The following is a 15,906-nucleotide window of genomic DNA, read 5'->3' on the forward strand; positions in this document are numbered from 1 at the left end:
AGGTTAGAAATAGAATGTCTAAGGTCCCTAATGAGATTATATGAAATCAAATTTTAATTCGAAGCTAGGAATTGAAAGTTATGACTATCCCGAGTTTAGGGACTAAATTGAATAAAATATACAAATTTAGGGATATCAAAAAATTGAATTGTATAGGCTTCTACATAACATAGCATAGAATGGAAATATTTGGTATTGATTGATGATATAAAATGATTTTTTAGATCAAGAATTGAATCGAAGTTGAGTTGATTAGAAAAAAGCTAAAATTACGAATTACTCCCTGATGTATCCTTTTTTTCATATTTTGAACAAGTAAGTTCATATGGAACTTATTGTCCTATTTTATGTTATGTATAGTTTGCATTGAATTATGTCTATTTGTTAGATTTAAGTAGAATTTAGAAAAATTGACATATGTGGCTTGAACTGGATTGAATTTAAAAGTCATATGAATATTGGTTAATATGAAATAATACGAGAATGAAAATATGAAGGTTAATTGTTACGTGACTTGTAAATGAAATATGTAACCCGTCATAGGTATTCGTAATGACATGTATATAAAAATGATGCCCGTGTGAACTTAGTAAATGTTAGGATATGTATGACATGCCATTAAGGTTTTACTCGAGGTTGATCAAAGATTTCACAGGTTATAACGAGGTCCAGCATCCGTTGCAGATTCTTGAGATATATGTATCGTAGGTTTAACTCGAATGGGTAACCTCGATATAATGTCAGCTTGTGTGAGCAATCTTGTTAAAATGTCAGCTTGTGTGAGCAACCATGATACATTGTCAACTCGAGTTCGTCTTACTATAATTCTATCTTGTTATATTCAATTAAATTGAAATAAAAAAATTAAAGATGAAATGGAAAAGAATTAGTATATACATATAGTTGATATATGACTTGTGACTTCTCTTATGATGGTGCTATTACTCATGATACTCAAATGTGACTAACATGCTTACTTGGATATGCTTTTAAATGTGTCTAGTTAATCCATTATATACAAAGGTTAGCCAAGTTGAATGCCAAAAATGATTGTTGATAATATGCTTTTAAATGTTTAAGGTAAGTATGGTTTTTCCATTATGATTTACTACACATTCTTAATGCTTAACGTAGTTGTTCACTTTCTTTGTAGATCTTCACCTTACGAAACTACCAAGATGGATCAGCGGAGAAGCATACATTATCCCAAAATGGTAGTTATAATTTCATTTTGAGTCTAGACTATGTGGCATGTACTTAAGATTCCCTAGTATGTATATGATTATTTTGAGAGTTAATGGTCTCATATTAATAGTGGTAATGGTTGATTTGAATATAACTTTTAGTATGAAACCAAATAAGGCATATTTTGGTCAAGTTGATGCTATGAAAGTGATGATCTTACTCATGAATAGATGGCATGCTAATATTTGAAATTGGACCATTTCAAATAGTTAGAGTGATTGATGATTTGTAAATGGTGAGTTGAATGTTATGTATGTTACATGGCTTCGTGGTTAATTTGGTTAGTTCATGTCAAACTTAGTAAATTTTTTAGTGCTTAAATGGAATATTGTGTATATGAATTAGTGATGAAAATGTTTTGAACATGGATAATAGATTGGAAAGGTAAATACCCTTAAATGGTAAATGATTGGATGTCATAATCTTGAATAATTGATTTAAATACTTATGTAGTTGTCATCGGTATGGTTTAATGACTTATTCTTGTATAATGTTGATTGAATACTTAGAAAAATGGTTTGCAAATAATTAGATTAGGTACCAAATGTGTATTTTGTTAAAAACAGGGGCAAAGCTGCGACCTCAAGCTTCTGACGTTGCAGCGTCACCATCTCAGAGAGTAACGTCGGGACAAGCATATTCATGTCTTTGCGACGTGATATATTGAGATGACCACATCGCGAAGAGGATAGGACAAAGTTGCCAGTCGATCCAATAATTTTTAAAACTTTACAATTTGGTCATATTTCGAGTGTGGACTAGCATAAGAGTATTCTTAAGCTAGTGTAAGTTTCAGAATTAGTTATATATCTTACCATATGTCTGTCTTGCTTGTATTCAAGTGTATAATGATATGAATTGAATATTTATAAGTTCGTTGAGGCTCCAGTACCTATTGTAGCATTCTGTAGCTCAGACCCAATGGTTGGGTCGGGTAAAGGGAGTTACAAACTCTTTCACAAATCCCAATAATGGTAAAAAAAAATACAGCATTATAACCATTCGGTCCTAGTGCCATTTCTGCCCCAAACTAAAAAATAGCCTCATACACCTCATTATTAGATACATCACTTGTGAAAACAACATTCATGTTCCCATTAACCAATTTTGGCACCACATCAGTAATTTGTCCCGCCAATCCTGCAAACACATGTCAAAACCCTTGTAAGTTCGAATGAACCTAGTGAGTTTCTTTATAGCATTAATTAAAAACACATCGTACGACAATATACGAAAATACCATCTCTCAATTCCTAACTTCTTTTATCCCGTCAATTTATAAGCATATAGACACAAGCATATGATCACATAAACATAATAACGTGGAGAACAACAAACTTAGACATGAATTTCAACAACCATTCTATACATACCAACACACATACGAACACTCAATTGCCTACTTAACCTTGTGCACACATAGCATTCTCAAGCTACAGAAATCATACATCATCATGGGACTCATCCTGGATTCAATACAGATTCATGCAGCATCCTAGATAACTAGTATAGAAAACTCACCTAATGTTTCTTTGCATCCTCAGCTTAGTTTTTGAATGTTAAAGCTTCCATTCTCTTGGCAACTAAGCATGATAAGTTTCTAAATGTCAAAGCTTCCATTCTCTTGGCAACTAAGCATGATAACAATAATCATGAGTTAAACTCAATATTTCCAGCTTAAAACTCTGTTTTCCAGAAACATGTAGAACCCTTAAAAAGGTTCTGAAAATTCCTAACTTAATTTTCTTAATCTTACGTACATCGAAGGGCTTAGAACTTTACCAGCTCACTGGATTCTCTACTTTTCCGACTCAAACCTTATGATTGTCGCTCCATTTTGAGCTTCTTATAACTATCTCTTCACCGGAGCAACTAAAAAGACGAAAAAAAGGAGAAAAATAAACAGAATGGAGAAGAATTCACCCTGGGAATTCATTTCTCAACTATTTATTGCCCTTCACGCACAATCTTCAACCTTGTAAACTGGCTTTTTCTAAAAAATGTTAAATGTCTCTGTACTCTTTTGAAATTTAAAATTAGTTTAAGAGGTAAAAAAACCCTTAGTAAAATATTTTAAAAAATAAATTAAGCCTTTAACAAAAGTGCACCTTATTGAGTCCAAAAGTCCAAAAAAAATCAATTAGGTCCTTCCATTAACGAAGACTGTTAGTTAACTGATTTGACCATTAAAAGTGTTTACGTGACAGCACTAGGAGATGACACGTGGCAAGATGATGATGTGGCATGCCCATCAGCAAAACAATTTCAATTTTAAAAATAATTTTATTAAAATAAAAAATAATTTAAAAAATTATCTAAGAATTTACCAAAATTTATAAGAAGTTACCAAAATATTTAAGGAGTTACCAAAACTTCTAACCTTTTATCGAAATTCCTTAAAAGTTAATAAAATTTTGTAAGCTTTTACCAAAATTTCTTAAAATTTAATAAAATTTGTAAGCTTTTACCAAAATTATATTTTTTAATGATTTACCCAAATTTCTAACTATTTACCAATATTTTTGAAACTTTACCAATATATCTAACGATTTATCAAATTTTTTAAGGATTTACCAATATTTTTGAGACTTTACTAACTAATCTAACCACTTGTTGAATTTTTTAGGGATTTACCATGATATCTAAGACTTTACCAAATTATCAAAGGATTTGCCAAAATTGTTAAAGATTTACCAAAAATTAACAAAAGCTTTTACCAAAATATTTGAGGATTTATCAATATTTCTAATGATTGATCAAAATTTCTAAGGATTTCATTTGTATCTTGTACTCGATTGACACATCTAAGCCTTTACCAAAATTTTTGAGACTTTACCAACATTTCTAACAATTTACCAAAATTTCTAAGGTTTAGTAAAATATCAGAGGATTTACTAATATTCCCAAGCCCTTATCAAAATTTCTAAGACTTTACCAATATATCTAACAATTTACCAATATTTCTGACACTTTAAGCGTCCCATACTCATCAACGCATCTAAGCCTTTACCAATATTTTTGAGACTTTAACAATATATCTAATGATTTACCAATATTTTTAAGCATTTATCAAAATATCTAACGATTTACCAAACTCTCTAAGAATTTATCAGAATATCTAAGGATTTACCAATATTTCTAAGCGTTTACCAAAATTTCTTAAAAAGTAACAAAATTTGTAAGTCTTTGCCAAAACTTATATCACTACCAATATTTATAACAATTTGTCAAATTATTAAAGAATTTATCAAAATTTTTAAAGATTTGCCAAAATATTTGAGGAGTTAACAATATTTCTAAGCTTTGACCAGAATTTATCAAAAAAATAACAAATTTGTAAGACTTTACCAATATTTATAGCAAATTGCTAAATTATCTAAGGATTTACCAAATCCGTTAAATATTTACAAAAAAAAACTAAGAAAATTTTTAATCTTTCTCCAAAATTTCTAAGGATTTATCAAAATGTCTAAGTATTAACTAATATTTCTAAGGATTTACCTAAATATCCAAGTATTATCAGAATACCAAAGAGTTTACCGATATTTCTAAATATTTATCAAAATATCTAAGACTTTACCAATGTTTACCAAAATATCTAAGGATTTATCAATATTTCTAATTATATCCCATCCCTTGATCAACACATTTAAACTTTTACCAAAATTTCTAAAACTTATCCAATGTTTCTAAGTGTTTAGCAAAATTTCTTAAAAAATTACAAAATTTGTAAGCCTTTACCAAAATTTCTAGGAATTACATTTGTATCCTATCTCATACTCGATCAACGCATCTAAGTTTTACCAAAATTTTAGAGACGTTACCAATATTTATAGTAATTTACCATAATATTTAAAGACTATAAGGGTTTACTAAAATATCTAACAATTTACCGATACTTTTAATGATTTATCAAAATTTCTAAGGATTTCCTAAAAATTTTAATATTTTCATTTGTATCAATATTTAAACTTTTAAATATTTAAAAATTTTAACAAAACATCTAATAATTTACCAATATTTGTAATGATTTACCAAAATCTTTTCAAGCTTTACTAATATTTCCAACGATTTAATAGTATATATAAAAAAATAACTATTTACTGATATTTATAAAAATTTATCGAAATATTTAAAAGTTTACCAAGATTATTAAATATATAATGATTTAGCAAAATTTAAAAAAGAAACCTTTAAAAATATTAATTTTAGTTTTTTTTTCCAGGGAAAACCTATATTAAGTTGGTATAAGCTTTCCCTGACCTTTTTCTAGTGAAGCCGACCGATTTATTAACCCTAACTTTTTGTTCATTTTTTTGATTAGTCTTTTCTCCTCCTCCTATTATCATCATCTTTCCCCTACCATCGTCCCTCTTCTCTCTCTCGTCTCTGCAAATCAGTGTTTTTTCTCTTCTCTTCTCTTCTCATCTCAGTTCTCGCCCACCGCCTGTCCGCTGGTTTTTGCTGGATCTGACGCGTATCCCGTGTCGGAATCCCTGTCGACACAGGTGCTTCACCCCAAATTGCCGAGTCCGGGTAATGAAGGTTTGAGACCGCTTCATAAAAAAAAAACAGACTCTGCCTTTGGTTTTATATTGTGGGTAAAGTTATAGAAAGTCTTCCTTCTTCTAGTTCGTTCTCTTCTTTTCTACATTTTAGTTTGTGTGGGAAGTTCTAATCACTGTATCTTTTATATTCTATTGCAGCAGTGCTGTTTGATTGTTTCTGTTTTCTTTTATTTCGATGGAACAAAAAGATTCTCCAACTTTAGTTGACAAAAGCTTTCCTCTTTTCTCTAAACCCCGTAGAGCCAAACCAAGTGAAACCCCTAAGCCCTCCCAAAACCCTATTCCCCAAACTCCCCAATTGGAAAAATTTTCCTCCTCATCCGCCGCTGCTGATGCCACCTCAATTTCTTCTTTCTCCGACCTGGGCCTAGCTGAATGGGCCATCCAAACATGCAAAGAACTCGGAATGCGAAAACCAACGCCGGTTCAAACCCACTGCATACCTAAAATACTTGCTGGTCGTGACGTGTTGGGGATAGCTCAGACGGGAAGTGGCAAAACAGCGCGTTTGCTCTACCAATATTGAACCGTTTAGCGGAGGATCCTTATGGGGTTTTTGCGCTGGTGATTACTCCGACGAGGGAGCTTGCTTTTCAGTTGGCAGAGCAGTTTAGAGCATTGGGGTCTTGTTTGCATTTGAGGTGTTCGGTGGTGGTGGGTGGAATGGATATGATTACGCAGGCGAAAGCCTTGGTTTCAAGGCCGCATGTGGTTGTGGCCACACCTGGAAGAGTCAAAGTTTTGCTTGAAGAGAATCCTGATATTCCTAAAGTCTTTCAAAGAACTAAGGTAAATCCCTCATATTCTTCTTCATTGTTAGTTTTCATGATTGACGAAGAACGGATTTTGATGAAAATTGTTTTCTAGTGTATGATTATGCAGTAGATTATTTGAAAAGTGAAACTGACAAATTTAGAATGCGACTTCGATTGATTTAATTTTTGGATAATAAAATTTAATTATCTAATAATTTGGCCAAATGGGGATAAGTGGCTGGTGAGTGGTGTCCTGATTTGCTTTAAATTGAGTAAATGACTATGGAATTTGTGTTTCGTTTGGTAAAATTGGAATGATGGATAAAACATTTGAACTAATAGCTTATGTGTTTGTTTCTGTTTTGCAAGCTCATCACTTGGTGGATGAATTGTTGAAATCTGGGACAAATTAGGATCATTTTGTTGCATTTGTATAATTTGATATAAATAGTTTTGAACAATTTGCTAGTCAAGAATCTTCAAAAAGATGCCGGGGCATATGACAGGGACCAAGGGATGGAGAAGGTTGTCTCATCTGATATTATGTGATTTTGGGATTAAGTCTAAATGGTTCTGTATTCATTGCTTATTAATAGATGACGGGTAGACTTATATATCTTCAGAACTGGAATGGGATGGAGGACGTCTCATCTAATATTATGTAATTTTAGGATCGAGTCTAACTGATTCTGTATTCATTGCTTATTATTAAATAACGAGAAGATTTGTATATCTTCAGAATGGAATTTATTCTGTCAGAAAATAGGATGAACTTTTTAGAGTAAGATTGTTGAAAGTTAACAATTGGAACATGATATTTCTAACTATCCTTGACAGCCATCCATGGGTCGGGAAAGCAGGACATCAGCATGTTGAGATTCTCTTCTGATCACTGACCTCTTTAAACCTTGCATGCTAAATAAATAAATAGGCTTGTTTTGAAATTGTTCCTCATTTACATATTCTTTCTATTGTTATTATTTTGTTTTTAGTTTTTAGTTTTGGACGAAGCAGATCGAGTTTTGGATGTTGGCTTTGAGGAGGAACTAAGAGTGATTTTCCAATGCTTGCCAAAAAATCGACAAACTTTGTTATTTTCTGCAACAATGACCAGTAACCTGCAAACACTGTTAGAGCTTTCTGCCAACAAGGCCTACTTCTATGAGGCTTATGAAGGCTTCAGGACAGTTGAAACACTTAAGCAGCAGTATGTTTTCATCCCAAAGACTGTGAAGGATGCTTATCTTGTTCACATTTTGTCTAAAATGGAAGATATGAATATCCGCTCAGCCATGATATTCGCCTCAAGATGCAGGTATTAAACCTTTGAGTCAATTGGTTCTTTTTCTTTTTTATGATCAGTATGTTATAATGGGAAAAAACTGAACATGCAATAAATCCAAGTTTTTCTATGATTACAAATGTTTCTGTGGTAGGCACTTAATTTCTTAAAGGACCTATTGGACATTGCATGTATTTGCAAATTATGATACTATCCCTCATCTAGTTATACATCTTATCCTTTTATTTTAACTTCAAATAAAGTTGGGTAAAATATAGCAAAGCTGTCCTATCAGTGCTTGTGCTGGCATAGTGCAAAGCTGTATTCTATCTCAGTAGGTTATAGGGATTAACTAGTTGAAAAGCCTTTGCCTTGTGTTTTTCTTACTCGTATCTTAGCTGTCTCCCTATCTCTGGTAATCTTTTGCTTCTAGGATTATTAGTTATCTTTAAGGTTTTAGGGTTAAAACTTTATTTGACAGAAAACCTAGTATAAATCCAGGGCTATTAGTTATCTTGTAAGAAAACCTTTATTTATAAGGTTTAAATCTAGTGCTAGGATTTAAAATTTATTTGTAAGAAACCCTAGTATAAATAAGCTGTAAAATATTTGCAGTCACATTATTGTTTTCTCTCAAGTAATAGACAGAAACTGGAGGTTTTGATGAAACCTTATATTTTTCTAGAGTTCCAACATCTATCTTGCTTTTCAGCTTTAATTCTATTGATTTACTGCTGTTTTCTCCCTAAACCACTCATTATTTTCCTGGCAAGTTCAGTATGGTAGTTTTCTTCTCTTGTTAAAAATAAACACGTATTTCTTCGTACAGTTCTATTCTGACATTTACTTCTTATTCTTGAAAATTTGGAACAGAGATTGTCATCTTTTAAGTTTATTATTAGAAGAACTTGAAGTGGAAGCTGCAGCTCTGCATTCATTAAAATCACAGGCACTAAGGCTTTCAGCAGTGCAGCATTTTAAATCTGGAAGAGTTTCTATACTGCTGGCTACTGATGTTGCTAGTCGTGGTTTAGACATTCCTACTGTTGATCTTGTCATTAATTATGACCTTCCAAGGTTCTATTAATTAAGAAATTTCTTAGTTCTTTAGTTTCTCTATAGTTTGTTTGGGCACTAAAATTTAGCTTCCACCTGTTGCAGGTATCCTAGGGATTATGTTCATCGTGTGGGACGAACTGCAAGGGCTGGTAGAGGAGGATTGGCTGTGAGCTTTGTTACTGAGGTGAGTATGAAGTGGTTGTTGACATTGAATATGGTTTTTGAGGGTTGCTGGACCATGAAGACCAGTGTAGAAAGGCTTTCCTATAAATCTTGAAGAATACAAATTTTAGAAATGAGACTTATCTAGTGACTTGTTTCTTACATCCTTCCCTGCCAGGAATTTGTTGTTTGCCTTCAAAATTGTAAAGACTTTAGATTTTTGACATTTACAATATACTAAGGGGATAGCATATACTCCATTATATTTTATGCCTTAAATAGAGTTGTCATCTGTAAAACAATGCATAGCTGATATTCTGCACATGTTTCCTGTAATATGTGCTTTATACGTGGTCGATTTCTATATAACATAATACTTTTCGGTAGATAAGGAAGCAACTTCAATCAATTTGGATCTGAGCCTTGTCAACAAATAAAGCCTTTTCTCCCCTCTCGTTTCAGATTAGAATCTTATTGATAAAAAAGGTGTTGTCACCTTCTGTTTTCTCTATTACCCTCCTCAATGCCAAGATTTGTGTGGGTTATAATGTTTTTATGTATGTTATGGGTAGTCTCCTCTTTTCCTGATCTAATGAAGAGGCTTTTTTCGTACAAAGATTCTAGTCCATTTGCTCGAGTTGCTTATTAGAGTAATGTGATTTGCAGAATGATGTGGATCTTGTTTATGAAATAGAAGCGGAACTAGGAAAACAATTGGAAAAATTTGAATGCAAAGAGAATGAAGTCCTGTCTGACTTCACAAAGGTATGATATGTTAGATTATTCTTTTTTTGGTAGTTTTTCTATTTAAATTCATGAGCCATTTCATTTAGACTACTGTCACAACTCAACCTTCTCAGTATTGGCAGTGTGTGAATTGCTTATGCAATCCCATCTAATGCTCTACTGCATTATACTAAGAGGAATAAAATAAAACATGCTATTTAGGCATGTACCAGATATGTGATGTTCAGGGAGAACTGCAAATGTAGCGCATATAATCGGTACTTGAAGCACTGATTGATTACTAGTGCTGTTTTAAGGCTTTTGGCATTTCAAAAGAGTTGGTTTTCAACATAATAGTTTATGATATTTATCCGAATTAACAACACTAGTATTAGCATCTTATGCAAGTTGGTTTGGATCGGCAGGTATTGAAGGCTAAACGTGTTGCCACGATGAAAATGATGGACGATGGGTTTGAGGAGAAAGTGAAAGAACGTAAAAAGCAGAAACTCAAGACACTAGCAGAGAAAGGATTATTGAAGAAAAGGAGTAAGAAGAGAAAGCGTGAAAAGGCTAGTGCTAAACCTAGTGATAAGTGATACAAAGTTTATTTAGCATCTGAACCTTACCAACTCCACTGCAACAATGTAAGCTCCATTTTTGTCCCAGGGAGCAATTTTGCTTCTGTTTTTTTTTTTTTAATATTAATCTCATTATAGTTTTTTAATCACATCTGCTCTTTTTGCTACAATGTCTAGAACTATTCATAGTCCTTCCTCAACTATTAAATAGGAGGATAATGCGCTTCAGCGCATTCGAATTCAAGTCCTCTTGTAATCCTGCAATCGGCTGCTTCATGTTGTAACAATGCCAATGTGATAAGGCTAGTGCTTTTGTTTTTATGTTTCTTTAGAATAGTTGTTTGTCAAATGATGATTCTGAGCCTGACTGGAAATTATTTTTAATCATTCTCTTATTTATTACATAAATTATAGAAAGTAACATAAAGAAAATGATTATGAAATTTCATCCCTGAAAAGTTGTAATCCTTGCCTTGGGTTGAAGTTGGATGAATCCTCTGCCATTCTTCCTGCAACATATTGATGATGTAATTGTTTAATTGCACTCCTTTATTTATTAGTTTTCGATAATACTTATTTTAGAAATGTTAGGTTTTTCATGAGATTAGCCTCCAATCTGAATTTTTTTTAATCTTTAATTATTATAACATTTTTGTATTCAAGCTTGGTTTTTTCATTGAATTTTGATGTAAATGATCCTAGAAGTTAAATTTGTTTCGTGAAATGTTGGCATTTAACAATTTAGGAGCTACTAATGTGGTCAACGGAGTGATCCCACTGGTGTTTCTCAAATAGTACATATGTTCTTGGGGGAATGGCAATACATGTTTTATTAGCACAATTTTTTAAGAGCAACAATCCCAATGAGCATATCCTTTTATCACATTATCAATTAAAATTTTTAAATTGCGGGTCATGATGGTCAGTAGATCAGGTCCTCCCACGTGACTAATTTATGATTATTATTATTATTGTAAGGGTTTAATTTCTTAATAATATCATGGATTAATTTGGGAGTTATCATTTTAGCCTCTATATTATTATTATGAACTAAATAAGTTTAAATCGCAATAAAATTAACATTTATATAAAAATGTTGTGAAAATTATTCTTTTCAATTGCAGTTCAATTTCATATAAAAGATTTCATTTACATAACAATAAAAATTTTAAAAAAAATAATTTTATTAAACAATAAATTATAGTTTTTAAATAAAAAATGCTATCTATATGTCAAATTGATATCATTTGATTTTTTTTAATAGTAAAAAGACTAAATCGATTCATTTAATAATAGATGAACTAATTTGATCAAGTTCCTATACTATAGAGGCCTCCCAGGTACATTCCTCAACAAAAAGAAGTTCAAGTCACAATTGTCAAGTTTAAGGGTTAATTTGGATAAGAAAAAAGTTTAGGCGGAAATAATTTACTTAGATTAATTAATGACATCATAAAAGTAGAGGATTGAATTATGCCAAAAATTAAAATATATAGATTAAATTGCAAGTTTCAGTATAGTATAAGAGCCAATATTAAAATTTAACCGTTGTCTTAACCTCCAAAAGAAATGGGAAACCATGTGTCAACTACCAAAATTAACATTTAAATTATATATAATTACGTAATATTTTAATCGAAAAATTAACGATATTTTTTATTTAGACTAATTAATATCATTATAAACTATAAAAATAAATTATATTAAAAATGAAGGTATAAAAATTAAATATTAAATTTAAAAATTGAATTTCTTTTGGTATTTCCATTATTAAAAATTAAAATTTAATTGTTTTTCTATAATGTTTTAAACAATACACCGACCATTTTACCAATAAAGGCCCATTTCCTACTTTATTTACGGAAATGGGCTACGTTTTTCATTACTTACTGGAATGAGTCGAAAACACTAAAAAGCGTCCACGTAGGAGCGTTTTAAGAGGAAATTCCATTAAAACGCGTCTCTGAAGAAGCGATTTTGCCATGTTAGCAAAAAAAGCGCTAACGTGGACACGCTTTGTTGACATGGCAAAACGCTCCCTCAAGGGCGCGTTTTAGCCTGTGTTTTTCTAAGGCTAGGGCTATTTGCATGTTTAGTGCCTAGGGCTTATGAGTTTAGGGTTTTAGGGTTAGTATTTTGTTAAAATAATTTAGGATTTTATTTGTTTAGAGTTTAGAAATTTTTAAAAAAAATCAAGGTTTAGAGTTTTTTAAAAAATTAATTAAATTAGGTTTTAGGGGTTTTAAATAAATAAATTAAATTAGGGTTTAGGTTTTAAAAAAATAATTTTGTGTTTAGCTTTCAAGGTTTTTGTAAAAGGGTTTAGGTTTAGGGTTTAGAAAAAATTATATTGACAAGAAGGATTTTTTTTCTATAGTAGTTCAGAAAAATTAATTTTAAGAAGACGGTTCTAAAAAGATAATGTCAAAAACGATTCAAGCAGGATGCACTATCAGCAAAATTACTGAAAAATGCTCCCACGTGGACGCTCTTTTTCTACAGTAGTTCCTGAAAAAATAATTTTTAGAAGACGGTTCTGAAAAAATAGTGCCAAAAACACTTCAAGCAGAATGCACTGTCAGCAAAATTACTATAAAAAGCTCCCACGTGGACGCTCTTTTTCTACAGTAGTTCCTGGAAAATAAATTTGAGAAGATGGTTCTGAAAAAATAGTGTAAAAAACGCTTCAAGTAAGATGCACTGTCAGCAAAATTACTGAAAAAAGCTCCCACGTGGATGTTCTTTTTCTACAGTAGTTCTTGCTTGGCCTTAGGCTATAAATGAGTTAAATTTCATTTTCATGTTGCATAAGTTACATCAAGAAAAATTAGAGAGGCTAAGCAGAATAGAAATTGAAGATGAGTGAACATATTAGTGATGTTATTTACTATAATGGTGAGGTCCGTGACACCAAGAACAGTGTTATTTTTATTGGAAAACACAGTGCAACTGGTTTTTAACCAGAACATAGATTTGATATAACTTCGTAAAAAACTTAGGTGCAAAATCTTTGAAATGGCGCCAATGAGAGTTTCATCTATTAAGTATTGATTTTGTGCTTCGGTTAATCCTGTGACATATGACTCATTTGATATCAAAGGTGGTCGTAACTTGGAGGCGATGGTGCAAACTCATCTCACTAGTGGATCACCCTATCTTGAGTTATATGTACAATTTTCATCGCCAAATGAAGCATTTGTGACTTCAACATCTACTCTGTTCGAGAGGAATACACGACCCCTGCCCGACACTCCGTTAGTGGGAGAGCGTCCGCATTTAGTGGCAGTATGGAATACACAACTCCTTCACGACACTCGGTTAGTGGATGGGATATGCATCTCGGTAGGTCGATGGTCGATGCTAGAAATACGTACTATGAAATGACATCAACTTCTACTGGTTGACAATCCACATCTGATTGGGGACGTTACGGAACATTCACAAGAAGGGATGATGTACTCCCTACGACATCCACCGGTGAGGGGACCTCGTGCGTTGCAGATGATGGTGGGTTGGATGATGAGTTCGATGTGGATCCACCTCGAGAGCCTGGTCCGATGGTGCAGAAGTTACATTATTTTCTAAACTAGAACTTGTTCCAACCGAACCTGAAGACAGTAAAGGGGGTTCAGATGATGATGATGACGATCCACGATTCACGACGTACTCGCATCCAGTCCACATGCATAATTTTGATCTATCGACAGATGATGCATTGGAGTTTCCAGATCTACCATACAGAAGGCGTGACCGTACAAGTTCGTCGTTGGATTCGGGTGAGTTGGAAGTTGGTAAGGAGTTTTCCAGTAAGGATAGTTTTCTTGGTGCATTGAAACAACATAACATCATGAACGGGGTTAACTACCATATGGTTAAATCCAAATCTGAGAAGTTTGAGGCCAAGTGTGCAGTGCAGTGCAAGACGGTTAGGAAAAAGACAGGCTTATGGGAGATAAAGAAGTACAAAGGTCCACATACCTGCATTGTCGGTATAGTATCACTGGGTGTTTAAGGTTTTTGAATAATACTGTTATTACTTAATGTTGCATTATTTAACGTACTTCGTTGACAGGTGTTTCACAAGATTATCCCAAGATGGATTTAGATATGATAGCTAGCTTAATACTATCGATGGTGAAGGTGGATCCTAGGACATCTGTGTCGATCGTAATTGCCAATATTCGTAGCTAATTGAGGTACACGCCCTTTTACCGCAAGGCTTGGATAGCTAAGCAGAAGGTGTTGGAAAAAATGCATACTGGGTGGGACGCTTCATATAATGAGGTGTGGCAGTGGTGTTAGGTATTGGAGAGGTACATCTTAGGTTGCGTAACAGACCCTGAAACAGGATGGCGATGAGAGAATCCTTCCAATTGTGTTTGCAATAATATCGGGAGAGTCAAGTGACGACTGAGATTTCTTTTTTACTAGGTTGAGGAGGCATGTCTGCCCCCAACCTGATATCTGTGTTATATCAGATCGAGGCACTGGAATACTAATCACAATTAAGCGATAGAGAAGCCTATGGGATCACACACACCATCGGTATTGTCTAAGGCACGTTGTGTCCAACTACTACGGGCAATATCGGTCTACCACTGAACGATGACAAGTGACCAACATGAGTATTTAATCTCTACTAATATAATTTTGTTTGTAATATTCAATTTATTCTGAATGGAATACTAGTATGTAATTTTTGCCATCAACTTATATTGACACGGTACGAGATCAATAAAGACCGTTTTCATAAGATGTTGGCGATTTTGCGATCAGTTAACGATCAAGGCGCAGACTACCTCTATAACATACCTTTCGATTAGTGGATACAAGCATACAACGGTGGCCTACAATATGGTCATATGACCTCAAACCTGGTTGAATGCATAAATTCTGTTATAAAAGGAACGCGTCATTTACCGATAGCCTCAGTTGTGTGAGAGACATTTTTTTCATTTGGCGGCACTATTTCCAAAACGAGTAGCGAGTTATAAAGGCCAAATACAAGGAGGCCATGTATGAGGCTGAAAGGTATTGCAAGAAATTAACAAGGCGAAGGCGCGGGCCAACACCATGCATATAGTGTGTCACGATCGCGACAACCTATGGTTTCGTGTGATGGAGTTCAACAGACTGAACCAAGGTATTACCGACGGGCAATATCGTGTACACCTGAGAAATAGGACTTGCGACTGTGGGATGTTTGACATACTTCATTATCCTTGCACTCATGCAGTTGCAACTTGTTAGAATCTCTGTTTGGATCCCATGAGCTATGTCGACGAAGTGTACAAAATAGAATACATGTACAACATGTGAAGACACGTATTCCCACCAGTTCTAAATGAATGTAAGTGGTTGTCTGTATCACTTGCTCCATTTAAGTTGTTACCGGATAGATAATTATGTCGTAAGCTAAAAAGGTTAACCTTACTCGAGTAAAATACGTGACAATATAGATATTTGGGAAAGAACGAACCAACAGAAGTTGTGCGGATGGTGTAGGAACCCAGGTCATATAATTTGAA

General features: G+C 33.3%; 1 pseudogene; it reads left to right on the top strand.

The window, feature by feature from the left end:
- Positions 1 to 5,503: 5,503 nt before the first annotated feature.
- On the top strand, positions 5,504 to 10,821 carry LOC107913552 (DEAD-box ATP-dependent RNA helicase 36-like; annotated as a pseudogene).
- Positions 10,822 to 15,906: the final 5,085 nt, after the last annotated feature.

This window comes from Gossypium hirsutum, chromosome D08, assembly GCF_007990345.1.
Source record: "Gossypium hirsutum isolate 1008001.06 chromosome D08, Gossypium_hirsutum_v2.1, whole genome shotgun sequence".
Classification (NCBI taxonomy): Eukaryota; Viridiplantae; Streptophyta; class Magnoliopsida; order Malvales; family Malvaceae; genus Gossypium; species Gossypium hirsutum.